Below are 17,242 nucleotides of genomic sequence, written 5' to 3' on the forward strand. Positions count from 1 at the left end.
TCCAAAGGAAAATATTCCACTTCAAAATTTGACATCGCATTGGTCTTTAAGAAATGATTTGTTAATCTCATTTCCTTTCCCCCCTTGCTTCCCAGTCCTGGAATATTGTGTATTCCTTTCCGTTTGAGGTAACATAGACACAAAAACATTTTCTCATTCACTTCCCCCCCCCATGATGTTTTCAATGTACTAAAAGAGGAAAAAAATATCCAAGGCAAACCCACATAACTGTAGCAAAACTGTTTCTGAGCAAGTCATAATAATGAACAACACATGATCTGAAATGTGATCAGCAAACATATACTTATGCCAAGGAATTTTTGCCATTCACATACCAAGGTTCTGTAAATCAGTAAACCGCGGCAGAGGAGCCCCCGGCAGGGCGAGGGGAGGAGCAGGAGCAGGAGCAGCAGGATGGGCTGCCCAGCAGAACTGTCTTGTTCACAGAGCAGGGAATGGGAACAAGTTTTCTCTCTTCCACCTTCCTCCTCTCCCTCTCGGTCCATGCGCCAAAATGTACAACCTCTAAAAGAGAGAAAGTGCAGCCTGAGTTATCCTCAAAAGCAGAAGCAGACAAATAAGTAGCAAAGGAATGAAATTTCATTGCAGTGTGTTTTATGGGATTTTTTTTTTTCCTCCTTCCCCCACCTCCCCGTCTTACACAGAACCAAAATGTAAATTACTTTCTGGTCCTAATTGGATTTAATTATTTCTTTAGGAGAGGATGGGTGGGAGGGGGTGGGAATGGCACACAGCTGTCCTAACAAAACAAAGGAGCCAGAAAAACCTCACTTTCCCCCATGTTGGCTAATAAACAGTGCAGAGGATCTTAGTGCTGGCAAGCAAATGGAGCGCTGTGTGGACCTGGGGAAGGGGTAAGAGCTGCCGGGAGCATTAGGAAAAGGCCAGGCTTGCTGTTAATAAGTGCCCTTAAATGGTGATTTGTGGTTTCCTATTAATTTCTGTAACTGCCCTGTTTTTTAGAGCACCCTTCCCTTAACCTAAATCGTGTTGCCCAGATGCTTTGGCCTTGCTGTGAGACCCAACCTCAATGTTGGGCTGCGAATCCCGCCGTCGCCGCTCACCTGGGAAGCACCAACCTCCTTCTGGCACTGATGGGAGGAGGGACAGGGCGTGGATTTGGGTCCCCTGCACTTGGTGGGGTGTTCCCTGTGGGAGGGTACTGGCTGTGCCCCCTGGCTGGGGTACCTGGGTGACAGCAGTGGGGTCCAGGTGAGCTGATACTACTTTGTAGGTTGATGGCACGTTGCGCCCGCGGATCTCCGAGCGCTTTACAAGCTTTAATGAATGTGACCACTAACGTGATTTATAGCGCGATTCATTATTGGTATTGGAGGGACTGTATTCTTATTTTGTCATTTGCTGTTAAAATTAATACACTCCATGCTGGCTATAAAAGTGTATTTGCATTTAATTGCAAGTCAGAATGAATTAGTGGATATGATTTAAACCCGAACTCACTCCTTAAGAAGAAATCTTTGGTGGGGAAGGAAAAATCACGCTCGGTGCTGGATTTCTTTGGTAGACACAGGGATTGAGTCAGGATGGAGAGGAGGGGGCAGGCAGGGGCTCGGCTCCTTTCTTTTTTTTTTTTGTTTTTAATTCTTGAGGTTGCTTTCAGCAAAAAATGCCTTTGCCAGGAGGGGCTTAGGCAAAGTGGTCAAGCACATCTGCTCCTGGGAAGGTAGGGAAGAAAAGAGGTTACTAGTAATAGGGCAGCAGCACAAAGGGAAAATTGTACACTGGAAGCATTAGTCTCCTCGGCGGTGGTGTGGCCAGACTGGTTTAGCAGACAGGATGATAGATTGCTTTGTCAAGGGTCCCAGGGTGTGCCCTGAACTTGAAGCACTTTGTTTATCTTGAATAGAAAGGGAAAAGCACAGACATAATCGATGTCTAGTTTTTTTAGGAGGGAGGAAGAGGTAGAGGAGGGAGAGGGGGGTGGTGGCGGGGGGGGGGGGGGGGGCCCCGGCTGTGGCTCTCCATTAACAGATGAACTTGGCTGAAGTCCAGAGTTTGATGAGAGAGTGTCACAGCCCCAGAGCCGGCCAGCCTTTTCAATAATTTTCTTTTTTTTTTTAATACCTGCTGACTGTACATCAAATGCTCCCAGGTCTTTTGGCTAAGGGCAAGAAGAGGGAGAGAGGGGGAGAAAAAAGACACAGCTCCATTTTTTCCCTCTGAACCAGTTGAGACCAGTCCCTTGGCCACGCACGCAGGTTCTATCATCTTTCCTGGCTCGCTGTTGGGGAAAAAAGAGTTGTCCCCATGCCAGTAACCTGAGGGCCCAGGACAAAAAAAAAAAAAGGGGGTTGGTGTTCTGAGAGGCAAACTAAACTGGAGAGTGTAAGAGCAGGAGGGGCGTGCGTGTGTCTGGGAGATTTCAGAGATAGAGGAGTTAAACTGGGGGGTGAAAAGCATCTGTAAGGCAATGCCTGCCTGGCTGGGGAGGGCGAACCCCGGGGATGGACCCAGTGCAGGTCCACAGCCTGTGAAGGACAGCACCTTTATGTGGTGGCTCCCACCCATTTAAATGACCTTATTAGAAACCACATCAAATTGATCCCCTAGTGCAGACCCGTGCTTGGTGTGAAGGTGGCTGCGCTTCCAGCCTTTACACGGCTGTCACAGAACGTTGCTGGGCCGTGCATGACGTCGAGGTGCTTTCTTGTAAAGCTGTTGTGAGGATGAAGGCAAAATCTGAGATCTTTCCTGGGTTACCGTTTCTCTTATTTAAAGTTCCTTGCTTTGCAAGAGGTGGATGTAGTAGGGAGGTGGTAAATGAGGCTGCAGGGATGCTACCTGGGAGGTCACCAGATCCGAGCTTTCCAAGGGAACCTGGCTGGGAGCGTAGGTGGCCCCAACGCGCCCGTGACTCGGCAACATGGTCTGAATTCACGGTGTTTTCGCTTTTTTTTTTGTTGTTGTTGTTTCTGATTATGCTGTTTCTGACAGTTGTTCAGCTACTTACCAGTCTTGGCAGGAGGCTGAGCCTGTAACATCCTGACATTTTTGCTTTTTAACAGGCCAGTCTCATCGTGCTGGAACAAACAGCAGCTTAACTGCGTTTCACTGTAGCTGATTTGAATAATGTGTACTCTTGCCAAACAAGAGACTCCTCAAAGGAGGATCCCGATGCCTTGTTTCCCATCACACTGACGGGCGGTGGATTTCAAAATGCACGGAAAGGGCATAGCTGGGAAAACACAGGCTCCCCCCGCTGCAAAGGGCAGCATTTGCAGAGGTGTTGAGGGTAGGTCGGAACAGGTGGGGTCAGCTGCCTGTCCTGTGTCCCTTCGGTGCATTCCCAGCATCATGCCTTGGCACTTGAGGCTCTGTCTCCCATGGCTGTCCCTCCTGGAAAGGGAGCAAGCTTAGGAATGGCCTCTGGAGAAAGCTTTACCTGGCCACCTCGCTCCATGTGGGGCATCCAGGTCTGCGGGTCCTCGCTTTTGAGGAGGCTGGAAATGTCACATGCCATGGTTTGAAAATCCCAGCCTTGTCTCCTCTCCTTCTCCTTTGCATCCTTAGCTAGAAGCTGGTGATGTGCAGTGCACTGAGCTCTGCTCTGTGGGAGGAAAGTACAAAGGCTGGGAAGAGGCTGTGGGATACAGCTCCACAAGGGCTGGGTGCCAGGGCTCTGGGTCTGGAAATCTCCCTCCTGAAGCTGGTTCTCTTCCCTTGCTCTCCACGTTGCGTGTCAAACTGTAACTGGTTCGATTGCAGGCTTCCCAGTGACTTGGCACCCCGGAATTCTTTTCCCAGGCGTTTGCCTACGCACGTGCGCAGCTCCGGCTCCGGTGTGTAATGCCTGCACAGGACTCCCTCTTATCTGCTGATCGAGGTGTTTACAGCATCCATTACTGGGGACCTGAGTGCCTTGGAGATGTTAATGAATACACCCTGTACACCCTGGCAGTCCTGGGGAGAGATAGGCAACCCCTGTTTGACAGCAGGGCACAGGTGGGGCAGGAGAGCTGTGGCAGAGGGGGAACAAGAGCCCGGTGCCGTCCCGGCCACGCAGCCCTTCCTCCCTGCTGGTGGCTGGGCAAAGCTGGGAAGAGAAGCAAAGGTGTGGTCTCACCTCCAAACCGACCTGCTCTTTACCAAGACCCTTCTTTGGTAAGGAGTCCCCCCTCGCTTTCTTTGGCCGCCTCACCCCTCGCCCCGTGGAGGTGCAGACTCTTGGTCTGGGGGCGTGCGATGCCACATCCCTGCGGGGACATTCATCTGTGCGGGGACATTCATCTGTGCGTGTTTGGAGTGGGGGGGAGGCAACGGGCTTTGCAGGGGCTCCCTGCATTTGGGGTAAACGGTGCTGGTAACAAAGGCAGGTTGTACTTCCAGGAGACAAGGCGGTGACCTCGGGGTCAAGTACCTGTGTCTGGAGAGCCCGCGATAAATATTGTACAGTGGGAACAATGGGGCTGTAACGGAGCTGCGAGCGGAGAGGCTCCGGCCGAACAGCCGGCTGGCTGAGAGGCTGCCGGGGGAGCCGGGTAGTATTTCTACTTCAAACTGATTGAAACGTCGACTAAAAATCAATGTGGTTGACTAGTGATAATTTACAGTTTTCCCGGTGCTAAGTAGCCGCGCGGAAGGATGCGCTCGCCGCGCCGGGATGAACCGAGTGGTCCGGGCGCGGCGCTGAATCAGATGCATTATAGGTCAGCTCTTTATTTGTTTCATCACGACTTTTACACAGTTGTCGTGTAATTTATGGCTGCTTTCACGTTGTCAAACATTTTCATTGCGGCTTCTTCTTAGCACACTCCTGACACAAACACGGCCGCTTTAAAGACACTGTATTGTTTCATAATCTGAGAGGAGGACTGTAAAACATCAAATTACACTATCTTCAGGCTAATCTAAATGCACTACAGATTGAAATCAGAGCTCATTTGTCCCTGATGCAAATTATTAAGTTCTAATTATAAATATCCATTTAATTACCCCATACATTTTTATTCTGCAGACCTTCTCAGCAATTCTGTCTGAGATACTGTAGATGTATAGGAGAAAAATCTGCAGTAATTAATGTGCATTTCCTAAATAATAAAGAACAAACAAGAGCCACTTTGTTCATGGATGACATATCCGCACACACATTTTTAGCTATCCATGTCACAGCGTCAGACGCTGAATGCTAATTCAAAAATAAATGGAAAAGACAAAAATTAAAAGTTTGGGGGTTTATTTCCCTCCTCCCCCTGCCTGTTGTGGAAATTGCTGGGTCTTTCAGCGCCTTGTGCCCTCCTGTGAGAGGGATGAAGGTGGCTCCAGGGAGCAGAACATCATGTCCCTGGCTTCTGTCTCGTGGAGATGCTGCTCCTGAAACCCCCTTGTACTGGAAACCCCACAAAGCCAGATGCATCTCGCAGTATAAAAAAATGAGGGAGCGGCTTTTTGCCATGCCAGCCTCCCCAACTTTTTGGTTTTGTGCCCAACAGCAGCTGAGCAGGTTACAAAAACTCCTCTTGGGCGCAGCAGTAGGAGATGCTTGAAGTCCTCTCCCTGCTTCTGTGCTCATGCAAAACCTGAGGGCAGGGACAGGTGTAGAGGAAAGTGTCTGCTGGGCAGATCCTACTCCGAGTTACCCTGGGGGTAAATCCCAAGTGGTTCCCCTGCAGCCAGGAGAGTCACTTGGTAGGCACAGCGATGTAAATAAACCCCGTTATGGTTATTTATGTTCAGATTAACGGAGAGCCTCATCTACCAGCCACTGAAGTCTAGGAAAAACTTGGGAGAAGGTGGCAGGCGTTGAGTTGAGCTAGGATACCAGTGATGCCTGTCAGAAATCACCAGAGGAGTGTGTGTGTGTGTAACCATGTACATATATGGGGTAGAAGTCTGACTTTACAGCAGTTAATGTGAGCATTGCCACAGGCTTCATTGCACTCCCTCTTTATACTCATATTTGCATCTGCTTTCTGGGTGATAGAGGAGGCTTTCTGGAAAGGATGCTTGTGTGCTATCAGTAATTATAAACAGAAATTAGCTTTGAATTTTCTCAGACATATATTCCACTAAAGCTCCATTCATTTAATCAGTTAAGAAGATGAGGGGCTGCAGCAGTGTCCTTAATTCCCGAGTAACTTTGTCCTTATTTATTATAATCGTTTTATCTCAAACTTTGTCCTAGAGTCACAGGGCACTAGGAAGAAAATCATAAAAGTGTTGGTAGGAGCTTAAGGACCTTTATATAAAGAAACCAAACAAAACCCAAGCCTGATTTCTGAAATAGAAGAATAATTACCTTGGCTTTTCTAGCAGCAATATATTTTTTGGAAAGATCAGCCTCTCTTTTGTTTTGGTTTTTTTTTCCTTTTTTTTCCTGAATCACAATTACTGTACTGCTTTGAAACAAGGTTTTTATTGTGATTCCTCTGCAGCACAGTCGCTGTACAGATAACACTGCTTGAGATTTTGCATCCTGTCATATCTTTTATGCAGAAACTTAAACTGCAGCCTAACCTGGCAGTGGAATGGTGAGCAAGCCACGCCGCAGGCTGGCGAGTGCTTTAATTCCCACATGATCTGCTTTCACCTGAGCAGCTAAGTGTGTCTCTCTGCTCATGTTGTTATTGTCTGGAGTAAAAAGTAAACTATGTATGCCACCATCCAGTAGTAGCTTTCCACAGCTCAGTAGTATTTGTCAATTATTGTTATTATTATTATTATACCCTCCCAATGCATCGGTCGTTATATTGCTGATGTCTGGGGGGGGTGCTCCGCCTGGGACAGGCTGGGCTCGCTAATGGGGTCACTGGTGTCAGGGTGTGATGTATGGATTGTGTTTACTGTGGCATGTTTTGTTTGTGAGCCAGGCTGTGGGAGTGGGGCAGATGATGGGTGAAGATACTCCACTGTTTCACACTTGTCCCTGTGGTCTCCAACACAATCAAGAGCTTCTTGTGATGGAGTGGACTTAGAACTTTAGGTCTGTGACTGAGCTTGAAAGTGTGATAGTCCAGTGCTTTGGTATTTTTGGTTAAAGCTCTTATGTGACCTGAATAAACACTTGGAATTTGCTGTGAAAACCAATTGCAAGTGAACCACCCAGTGGCTGAAGGGTTGGTCTGTTTTTCATCCTTGGGCCTCCAAGTGTCAGCTGGGTAGTCTTCATCACCAAAACACAAACAGCCAAATAGAATCATAGACTCACAGAGTGGTTTAGGTTGGAAGGGACCTTAAAACTCTGGTTCCAGTCCCCTGCCTTTGGCAGGATTATCTTCCACTAGACCAGGTTGCTCAAAGCCCCATCCAGCCTGGCCTTGAACACTTCCAGGGATGGTGTGTGTGTGTGTGTGCTGTCAGGGACCCCAGTGCTGAATGTCTTCAGAGGCACCCTTACCCTCCAAGATTCAAGTAAAACATTAATTCTCTTAAAAATCGAGTTTGCTGTAGTGCCTTTACACCTGGAGCAGATGGGCTGCAGAGGTGGGAGTCAGGGCATGGGCAAGGATGGCCTGTACCCTTGGGGTGTCTGACTCGTCACCGCGACAGACGTATCCTTGAAGCTTCTCACTGGTCTCTCCCCTAGGTCTCACTTTCCCTTTTTTCCCCCCTCTGTGCATCCGCCTAAATGGACAACTGTGGTCTGTACGCGGGTTCTCCTTACTTATTTTATCTCCTGAAAGGGTCCAACAAGCTTTTACCCACCGAGTCTATAGAGAAAACGGCCAGGCAATTTTTGTTTCAATTTAGGCGTCTCTCCGGAGCGCTAGTTCCAGAGACTGATCAATAGGTTTTATTGTAGACCTCACTGTCTCTAAAAGCACCGTGACCTTATCCCGTCTAAAAATAGCATTTGCTCTTGCTGCCTGCAGAACCTTGACCTGTGACAACCCATTTGGAGCATAACTGACACGTGCAGTCAGCTGTGCATCCAAGACCCTTGCACGCCCCAGGAGAAAGCTCCCCCTGCTCCTTGTAGCCCTTGTTGGGAAGGAGGAGAGAGGGAGGCATGCGGGGGTGGATGAGGTGCCCTGCTCCCTCAGGAATCCCAAAGTGGATGAGGGCTGGTCCTTTCCAGGTCCTGAGCAAGCGTTGCTCCGGCGGGAAGCGAGCACCTCTGAGCATCCATCCCCTTCTTTTGGGAAGAGCTTTGCATGCAAACCCAAATACACGCACCAGCACCTTGTGCCACATCCCTTCTGTGAGACATGGCTTTGGTGTTTCTGCTGGGAGAGTTGCTAAGCCCTGGCAGCTTTGGGAAGTGCTGCTCTGGAAGACATGGTCTCCTTTGCTTCTAAACTGCTCTTAAGATTTGGACAAAAGAAGGTCACCTAAGTTAAACCAGTGCCTGGTCAGTGGGTGTGTTTTACTCCTTAAGGCAGTTCCCAAGGACAGGGTGAGGTGGGAGAGCTCAGCATGGATTTTGGTGACCTATCGATGCACCACCATGGCTTGAAGTGGCCACCAGGTGCTTACTGCCTACGACAACATCTGGCATAGAAGAGCCCTCTTGCACACATGCATCCTCCACCAGAAAGGGCTTCTTTGGTGTTTTCCGTGCAAATGAAGGGATGTGGGAGAAGCAGACCCTGCCACCCCTCCCTCCTCCGTGTGGCCGGGCTGCCTGGCAAGGGTTAACCCGCCTCCCCAGTGAGCAAGGTCTGGTGCTGTGCCCCTGGGAGATGAAAAGGGAAGCAGCTATGATTGCAGAGCTGTAAAAGGTGGCATTTTGTTCTCCCCGCTAACAAAAGCCAGGACTATTGTAGCCTCTGAGCTTGAAAGAGAGGTCACTGGTGGTATTAGTGCAGCTAATCACGGGAGAGGCCGGGTGGGCTCGGGTGCACGGCGGCGTCTGCTGCTGGCGGGGCTGAGACCGGGCACCCCGGGCTGTTCCCAGGCGCAGGTTCCTCTTTGGTTACACAAAATGTCCGCTCCCTCTCCCCTAATGCGCAGGCTATTATTAGCCGGTGTCACTCGGTTATCTGAGAGTGGCGCTTTTAGCTGCCATCTAAGTGCTTGACACTTGGGTTTACGGCAGATTAAATTAAGTTTTTAGGCCGGTTTGGCTTTGCAGGGGTGCAGACAAAAGGAGCAGCTGCCGTGGAAATGTAATCTGGCACTGGAGAACGTGGAGAGGCACTGGCTGGTGTTGCCCCGCGCCTTGGGCTTGGAGGGTCTCGACGTGCAGCCGATCCTTTGGGTAGCAGGTACCTAAAGCACCATCCCTTGGAGTTGTGGGCACCTGCATCCCCAGCTCGGTGGGGGGGCCATGTCCCTACCAGGCAAAGTGTGTTGAGATGGAAAGCATTTGGATGTGACCAGCTGGCAAGCGCAGGCACCAAACTGGTGCTTATCTTTGTGTCTGTCCAAACGCTCTAGTGCAGAGCCCGTGATAAATATTATTTACTTATTGATGAGTCTGTTGGTGCAATCCATTCTTTTTGCTGCTGGGCATGTTTTTGTCTTACTCATGTTTGGCTAAAAAGCAGCAGGCCTGCAAGATGGTTCTCCACAAGTTTATTCTGCCCTGAAAGCAGACCAGGTCAAGGCCAGGCCCAGAATTTTGGCAGAGATGCAACTGACTTAATTGCCACATGTCGCTGCCGGTGAGTGGCACGAGGGATGGTCATCCCAAGTGGAGATGGGGGGGAAAGGGGTTCAAAAACAAGGTCGGTGTTGGAGACAGAGTTCTTCTGAGCCAGCTATGGGTGGAAAAATCTGGTTGAAGACCTTTCCCCGAGGTCTTCAACTGCTGCTTGAAGGTCATTCTTAGACATCGGATCTAATATCACCTCTGTCTTTAAAGTTAGATTGATAGGGATCAAAGACACCTCACAAGATCAAGACACAGCTGGCCCTGATCCAAAACTGCTTCCTCAATAACCTTCCTCGAGAAGAGAAGGGCAGGAGTCAGCAAGGATGTTTATGTCAAGAGATTATTTTTCTCTTCACTGGGATGACACTGTTCCGGGGCAGCCGGTGCTTTGCCTTCCTAAAATGAGGCATTGTCCCCAAAACCTGAGGCAGTGGGATTTGTGGGGCAGGGGGGCAAGGCTGGCCCAAAGCTGGGAGGAGTAGCCACTCCACACATGTTGAGTCAGCTTGGGTGGAACTAGCAAATGTTACAAAAGGTAATGTCTGGGTCTCTTGAATTTATTGGAGTCTTTTCTTATGGCTCTGGGGTCAATGACTGGCATAAGAAATGCCATTTTTCCTGCATAACTCGGTACTGACTGGTGTGTGGCTCTGGCAGGCTGTCCTGCTTTCCTTTTGGTCCTGCACCCTCTTCATCACCATTCTTCCCATTTATTTGCCTCCTGGCGTGGGAGAGTTCCCTGCAGCTTTGGTTTTGGGTGCAGGGTGCATTTCAAGGGGAGCATGCACAGGTGCTGTGTGGGCTTGGAGGCTCCAGAGCCAAGGGCAAAGCAGAAACACCTCTCGGGTTTCTCTGCCCAGCCTTGCTTTTGGGTTTGGTCGATATGAGACTTTAGTTATGACATTAAATTTGCCACCTTTCCCAATGAGGTGGGGACAGTGGTGGGAGAAGGGACGGGGCGGTGACGCAGCCTCGGCGTGGGAGGCTGATTGCCCCTCGCAACTCTTGGCAAGTTGGAGGCCTCCTCGAGCAGCCCGCAGGGACACAACAGCGAGTCCGGCCAAGTTTTGGTCCTGGCACTTTCCCCTCATTCCCTGGGGGACTTCGGGGAGAGTCACAAATAATTCAGCTTGGCGTGGTGTTTGTTTAGTTGCAGGGGGAGGTTTCTGTCTCAATTTCAGCACGTGGTGGTGCGTTCATCTGAAAAATGAGAACCTTTTTTGGGCGGGTAGTATATTTGCTGGAAAGTGTGATTGGGTGAGTTTAGGTACAGCTTTGTCCAAAAAAGAAAAAAAAAAAAAGAAATTAGAAAACTTTTGGCCACCGAACCAAAATCTGAACGTCTTTTATTTTACTTCCATGCAGTTTTTCCCTCTGAATTTTCTGTTGGGAAATCAAATGGAAAATCTGGTTTATGTCCTACACAAATTAGGAAATGGAGCTCCTATGAAGGGGGTGAAGTTTAAATTATTAATGACTGTGCAACAGCTTGACAGCCTCAATTGAAAAATAGTTATCTGCTCATCTTATTTAGAGTTTTGTTTAGTGTTGTGGCAAGATGGAGGTTTCATATGGATTTCTGGGCACCTTTTGCCAGTAGATGTTTTGCAACAAGTGGATAACGTGTTTTAATCATCCCCACTGACCCCTGGTGCTGTTGCTTTGAAATGTATGTTGTTTTTATGGAAAACCTTCCTGGTCCATTGTATTTTGGGAGTCTGGGAGTTAGGAGGAGGATTTTACAGAGTGCTGATTGTGCTGCTCTCCACCTTGATGGGTGTTGGCCTGGCTTTGTGGAAGGTGGTGGCTGCTGCTCTTTCTAAGAAGCTCTTGGAAACCTGGTTTTTCATTCTGTAACTCTCAAATTTAAATTAGTTGTTGGGGCTGCAGTATGTAAACCCCGTCAAGTTCGAATCTTTTTTGCATAATTCACACCTCATGTCTGATGGGAGAAAAAGTGTTTCCTTAAATTAACAAAAACCTGTAATTATTTTCTTCCGCACGTTGAAATTGGAGAGAAAGGCGTCTCCTTGTATTTTATTCTTTCCATAATTTGTTTTTTTCTGTTGTTTCAGAATAATTTAGTCATGTATTTATTAAGAACTGGCAGCATCTGCTAATTTTCAGAGCTATCACAGTGATGGCAACATAAAAACTTGAGGCCAGAAGTGGGGCCAACACCTTATTTGCAAGCAGTCACATTTATTTTGGTGCTAACGCTGCTCTGCTCGCAGAGGAATATGGTGTTCAGCATAATAAGAGTATGAAAATTTGGCCCTAAGCAATCACTTCTGCTGCTGTTGGGGTCAGATTGCGGAGCCTTTACTCATCATGGTAAGTATTTATTAACCTTCAGAGAACAATGGCTGTAATGAGATTACCTGGGTAAGTGCTTATCCCGTCGGGAAGGAAGTTTTTCGGAGCCTGGGCCCACTGGTATTTTAAGAGAGATAAGGAGGGCTCTTTGCTCCAGAGGTCACTTTGCTACCTGTGCTGGCAGGGCTGGAGGGCAGCACCACCCCAACTGGCCAGGAGTTCATGCCTTTGGCAGCAGTGGTTTAGCTCTGTGTTGTCTTTCCTGGATTAGCCATGCAGAGAGAAAGAAAGGAAAAAAAAAGTCTCTGAGTGACGTGAACAAAGTAATTGACTATCAGTATCAAGAATTACTGCACAACCATGCAGGGGACAAGTCAGAACATACCTTGACAAAACCCTGCAACAAAGAGCTGCTCAAACACACCCTTGAGTCTCGGGAGCTGTAAATTGAGCTTCAATTCCAATGAAATACTTTTAGGCTTTGTGTACGTTTTTGTATCTACTCGCAGCGCTTCAGTGCCACGCAGGAGCTGACTGAAGTCCCCAAAAAGAAGCAGCAAGCACCAACTGAGCACTGAGATCAGTGGTTCGTGTTGGTCCATGGCAAAGTGGCTTCAGTCTTTGTGAATTACGTGGGATTGCTCTAATTCCCACCTCGTTTTCCCATCCGAATCTGTGTACTTCTCAAAAAATTTGGGGGAGCTGAAGCAGCTCCTCGGTCATATTTTAGTAGCTGTTTTTTCTCACAAGGGAGAAACAAAGAGGGGGACATTGTACCCTGCTGTGTGAGTGCAGTGATCGTTCTGTGAGCGGCTCCACACCCATTTCTTCCTACAGGTTAGAGACACATTTTTGGCACTGGACACGGTAAGCGTTCCAACATGTTTTTAATCTGCGGCTCTCAGGTCTTTAAAGGTCTGGTGTCGTGGCTCTGGTTGCGTGCACATATTTCAAGGTATCTGACTAGTGCAAAATGTGGGTAAAATACCGTGACATGAATTTAATCTGTTGGTAGGAGTTTGTTCTGTGTTTGTTCTGCCTGTCCTTCGGTGACACTTTCTGTGTCCTCAGCATTTTCCCTGTGACACTAGATGCCTCTTCTGGATTCGTGGGTGTCCCACAAAAGGCTGGTGACAACACCCTGTGATACTTGTTGCATTTATTCCAAAGTGCTGATTGTTCATTTTCTACTCAGTGAGCACTTAAATGATGAAACCTGTGAAATTCTTTCTGTTGACTTGAGTTTTTGATCAGACTCAATTTTGGTTTAAATTCCTCCCCCATTGCCCGAAATGCAGACTGTACCTATTGATTTTCCCACTTCTTCTCCAAATGGCATTGCCACAACCCAAACTCAGCCGGCCTTGTGATTTTTTTCTCTGATGGTTTTTCTTAGAGGCAGAGCTGTAGGAGCAAATGTCTGGGGGGGGACACCTTCCAGGTCACCGGGTACAGTCTGTGGCCTTCGACATCCAGAGGTGCTGAGGTGCCCACATCTCGCCTGGTTTTGTGCTTTGCTCAAGCACACTGAGATGGGAACAGTGCCTGGGGTGGAGTGGTGGGCGGGGAGGAGGGAAGAGGAGATGGATGATCCCTCTGTTGTTCTGGGAAGATTCAGCGGTTGCCCTTGGTCCTTTCACCTCGGCGGGGCCGTGTGAGGGTTACAGCATTTTAGAGGTTTCCCAAAGTGTCAGCGTTCGGAGCACCATTAGGAAAAGACTAGATGGATGGCCAAAACATAGGGGCAAAATAAATTAGGCAGTTCAAGAGCTGCAAACAAGTAATTTGTGGGGGATAACGAAGGCTTGCGGTTGCGAGGCCATCCCTTCTCCAGCCCACTGCAGTGGTGTTTATAAATCAGGGTAACCAAACAGGAGCCCTTACAAGGCCTGTGTGACATTAGAGGTGGATTTAGCTACAGAGTGTAACACTGCATGCTGTGAAATCAGATGGATGCCCAAACTACGCTGCAGGTTGTGTGGAGATGACAGCAAGGCTGTGCCTTTGGACTGGGGCAGACCTTCCTTGGGTACTGTGTTTCCTGTTCTGCAGAGAGGGACTGTTCAGCTCCATAAGTTCAAGCTGGGTTTTTTTTTTTTCCCTGTTTGCAGCTCTCTCGTTCTGCCTCCTGAGACATTGCTCCGTTCTCCACTCCCTCAGGGAGAGACCCAGCATGTCCCCTTTGAGCAGTGGTGCCTCCTGTCCCCTGTAACTCCATCTGTAGGGTCTGTGGCCACGCAAGAACCCTCCCAGTTATCCATGTCATCCTTTGTGCACAGGGAAACCTGACTGGCTGATGTAGGTGCTCCTAAGTGAGCGGTATTATATTACCCCACATAAATGTCACATTAATGGAGCATTACAACCAAAAGATGCTCGTAGATCACTCTAAACCATTTTAGGCATCTGTAACGCTTCTGTCACCTGCTCCTCACCCATTTGTTTGTGTTTGGGATGGGAAGGACGCTGCCAGGAGAGGACAGTGGGCCAGCATGCTGGAGCAGCATGGTGGAGCAGCCCACCTTTTGTCTGGGAGCTGTGCCAGGGTGAAGCCCAGCTCCACCAACCCGTGCTGGGAGAGGCGTCGCAATGTGCAGCTTGGCTTGGAAGGGGTGTTGATAGAAAGTGCTGACTTATCTGAGCTGGCTCAACGCCTTCTCAAAGTCCAGTGTAGGCAAGGGGGGAGCCCGAGCGTCGGCGCAGCCGAAAGCCCACGGTGCCTCGGCTGTGACGGCTTTCTAGATCACACCATGTAACACAGCCCAACAAAGGGCTTTTAAATCCTAGTCAAGAAGACAGACAATAGAAGGTCAGAGTTTAAAAGAGAAAGTGTGCCTCAGACTGATGTAATTCCCCTTCTCCCCCCTTTTCTTAGTGTGAATCCTTTGATATTTGAGCAGGGAAATCCTCTTTATCGGGGAAACTCCACCTCCTCTTATCTCATACTCCCTCGAAAATACTATCTGCTCTCCTGCCTTTCAAGCCTCCCGACTGGGTTTGTGGTGGAAACCTCCCCATGTGGGCATGCAGTCCTCCCATCCCTCTTGCCAGGTGGGCACAGCAAGGCTTGGTGCTCCACACCGGGACTCACTGTAAGTAAACACCCTCTGGCAAACGACTCCCATGGGAACCCACGCTCACCTATCATGATCAGGATCCTGGGAGCATCATGGTCAGGATCCTGGGAGCATCATGGTCAGGATCCTGGGAGCATCATGGTCAGGATCCCGGGAGCGTAAGGGGTCTGCAGATGAGGCAGCCTCGACCTGTTGTGATGCTGCAATCAAATGAGAAGGCTCAGGAGGTGAATGTTTACCTTTCAACCACGTTTACCTTTCAGCCCAACAAATAAAGGTCTTCCTCACCTTGTACTGCAGAGCAGTCTTTTTCATAAAAAATTAAAAACTACCCATGTTGAGTCAGACTAGAGATCCTTCCAAACCGGTGTCCTCTTTCTGGCCTGAACAGAGTGGGAGTCCTTGGAAGCAGCAAAAGACACAAAGCAGGCGGGGAATTTTCTGTTCCATGCTGTGCTCTCTTGTCTTTCTGGCATTGCAGGTTGGATTGGAGCATCCCCAACTCTTCCCTCAAGGTTATGCTCATCCCTTTTGGTTACTTGCATATATTTTGCCTGAACTGGGGCTTGGGAGGTTGCATTACATTGCTGATTGCATCAGATAAGTCGCGTTTCTTAACCTCCTTGCAATGGGCTCCAGTAAGACTTGTTAGCACTCTTAATTTGCTCTAACAAACAGTTGCAAAGCTGGGGAAAGGAATTGTCCCTGTGTGTATGCTCAAAGCCGCTGGGTATCTCTGCAGGGCTGCAACTGCTCTGGAGACCAGAGAGCTTCTACTCTTCTCCTGCTCCGTGGAAAATCAGATCATGGCTCTGACCCGTGCTGTTGGTAATCACAGAGGACCAGGCTCTTCTTCCACACAAGCAGATTTTCACCTGCTGTAACACCATGGATGTCAGTGGGCGTATTCTCAGTGTGTGCTCATGTGGGGCACGCAGAGACAAGCCCAGCACATTTTTGAGTGTGGAGGACACCAGGCATCAGGTACCTGTCCAAATGTCCAGCTGGAGTCAGCGACTGCTGAGGTGATACCCAAGGAGTTTTGTTCTTTCCACATCCAGAAGAGCTGGTGAACCGCCTGTAGTCACACCTAGGGCAGCCCTTGAGGTGTAAATCACATGGCCAATTTGCACCAGCAGTTGTTCTAGCCCTGAAGACTCATCCCTGAAGTCATATAAGAATGACCACTTAATTTTTTTTCTCCTTAAGCCATTCAAAGTGACTTTCCCAGTACGTTTGATTTTGGTGTTCACATTGCTCTCTTCCCCCCCCATCGACCCCCAAACACACAGGACCGGGCCAAGAATTCCTGGGACTTCTTAGCAACATCTTACAATCTTCCCACCCTACTTCTATGCTCTGGCACTTCCAACTTCTTATAGTCTGGAAAGGAGCTTGGCTGCAAGAAAACTGTCCATGAAATGGTGCAGAGTGGAAGGAAATGGTGTCATTAGTTGTGCAGTTGCTGTAGATTGTAATTCTTGCAGCCTTCAGTTCCAACCCAGATTAGTGCTCCCTTAGCTTAAAATAACAAAAAGGGAACTGTCAAAATCAGAGCAAAAATGTTGGCATGATGAAACACGTTAACAGGTAGCCATTAGCACTTTATGTCTGCATGAATAGTGTCTGTAAGTGTTTTATTGGTAACAGAGCAGGGAGGATGGGCAGAAAATGGCATTCATTTTCAAACTGGGATGTTGCTTTAATTGCAGTTTTTAATTGTTGTCTCTTCTTGGTCAGGGTACACTCTGGGCTGGGGAGGTGCTTTGGGACATGGCTTTAAGGAAGCGGATAATCCAGACAGGGCCTGTTATTATTCTTGTTTTGCTCTTGTAATGTGTGAGAGATACCCAAGTCTGAAAGAAGAGTGAGGGGATAGCTGTGGTGTGGACTGAGACATGACTGTAACATCCAGGAAGGGGCTGGTGTGTCCAGTGGTATGAGATTTAAAGTCACCACACTGACAGCAGCTCTGGGTTGCAGTGCTGCTTTGCTGGTTGATATTTGACTGATTCTTCCCGAGCACCAGCGCCCAGCAGTTGCTTAAGGGAATGGTAGACATTTATTTGTAGAATAAAAACAAAAAAAAAGAAAAAACAGGAAAAAACCGAAGGGGTTTACGAACAGGCAAATATTTGCAGTAGAAATTAAGGGGAATCCTTTTGGATTTGTTGACCATTGAGGACTGTGGAGAGAGGCCATTGCTGCTCCCCACCAAGCAGCAGCGTGTGCCAGCTCTGGTGGCTGGAAGTGACTCCCACACTGCTTAAGCTGT

At 48.6% G+C, this 17,242-nt stretch overlaps 1 protein-coding gene and 1 long non-coding RNA gene across 9 annotated transcripts in view; one reads left to right on the forward strand and one right to left on the reverse strand.

The window, feature by feature from the left end:
• Positions 1-17,242, forward strand: part of BCL11A (BCL11A, BAF complex component) — a 142,207-nt gene that overhangs the window by 88,490 nt on the left and 36,475 nt on the right. The window lies entirely within an intron of this gene.
• LOC113972349 lies at positions 11,731-16,711 on the reverse strand. Its single transcript, XR_003535864.1, has 3 exons — positions 15,256-16,711; positions 15,032-15,167; positions 11,731-14,673 (listed from the first exon to the last, which is right to left on the reverse strand). It is a non-coding gene; the product is annotated as an uncharacterized LOC113972349 (long non-coding RNA).

This window comes from Neopelma chrysocephalum, unplaced genomic scaffold (genome assembly GCF_003984885.1).
Source record: "Neopelma chrysocephalum unplaced genomic scaffold, ASM398488v2 Primary Assembly neopelma1_91, whole genome shotgun sequence".
Classification (NCBI taxonomy): Eukaryota; Metazoa; Chordata; class Aves; order Passeriformes; family Pipridae; genus Neopelma; species Neopelma chrysocephalum.